Raw genomic sequence first — 1,140 nt, forward strand, 5'->3', positions numbered from 1 at the left:
AACAGCTCTCGCCCACTTGGTTATAGATCATCATCCATGTCACACTTACGCAGGGAAGATAGTGTAGTGAAGTGAGCAGGCAGTTGTAAATTGCACTGCCTATGTACTGTGAAGTCTACCTACGACCATTTGCGCTTAGCTACTGAAGGCATTTCTTTGTTAAAAATATTCAAATGTGTGTGAATTCCTGCTGCTGAGGTCGTCGGTCCCTGCACTTACGCACTACTTAACTTTGATAAGAACAACGCACACATCCACGCCCAAGGGAGGACTCGAACCTCCTCCGGGAGGGGCAGTGCATCCCGTGACATGGCGCTTCAAACCAAGCGGCCACTACGCGTGGCTTCTTTTGTGTTTCCCGAATGAGATTTTCACTATGCAGCGGAATGTGCGCAGATATGAAACTTCCTGGCAGACGAGGTACTGGCAGAAGTGAAGCTGTGAGGACGGGGCGTGAGCCGTGCTCGTGTAGCTCAGTTGGTAGAGCAGTTGCCCGCGGGCCGGCCGAAGTGTCCGTGCGGCTCTAGGCGCTTCAGTCTGGAACCGCGTGACCGCTACGGTCGCAGGTTCGAATCCTGCCTCGGGCATGGATGTGTGTGATGTCCTTAGGTTAGTTAGGTTTAAGTAGTTCTAAGTTCTAGGGGACTGATGACCACAGCAGTTAAGTCCCATAGTGCTCAGAGCCATTTGAACCATTTGAAGTTGCCCGCGGAAGGCAAAGGTCCCGAGTTCGAGTCTCGGTACGACACACAGTTTTAATCTGCCACGAAGTTTCTTTTGTGTTATATTTCAATCAGTGCTACAGACCTCCTTAAAGTAGTTTATTTATTTATTTATTTATTTATTGTTCCGTGGGACCACATTTAGGAGAAGTCTCCATGGTCATGGAACGAGTCAATACATGAAAGTATAACACGATTATAGAAACAGAATGAAATGAAATATAAGAAACATATTCAGGCGACAAGTCGTTAGTTTAAATAAAGAAAATCAAGAATGCAACACTGGAATTTGCTTAATTTTTTAGCTCTTCCAGGAGCTCCTCGGCAGAATAGAAGGAGTGAGCCATGAGGAAACTCTTCAGTTTAGACTTAAAAGTGTTTGGGCTACTGCTAAGGTTTTTGAGTTCTTGTGGTAGCT

At 46.3% G+C, this 1,140-nt stretch overlaps 1 non-coding gene across 1 annotated transcript; it reads left to right on the forward strand.

The window, feature by feature from the left end:
* Window positions 1-462: 462 nt before the first annotated feature.
* Trnar-gcg (transfer RNA arginine (anticodon GCG)) lies at window positions 463-587 on the forward strand. The gene is made up of 2 exons: window positions 463-499; window positions 553-587. It is a non-coding gene; the product is annotated as a tRNA-Arg (tRNA).
* The last annotated feature ends 553 nt before the right edge of the window (window positions 588-1,140 follow it).

Source organism: Schistocerca nitens, chromosome 7 (genome assembly GCF_023898315.1).
Source record: "Schistocerca nitens isolate TAMUIC-IGC-003100 chromosome 7, iqSchNite1.1, whole genome shotgun sequence".
NCBI lineage: Eukaryota > Metazoa > Arthropoda > Insecta > Orthoptera > Acrididae > Schistocerca > Schistocerca nitens.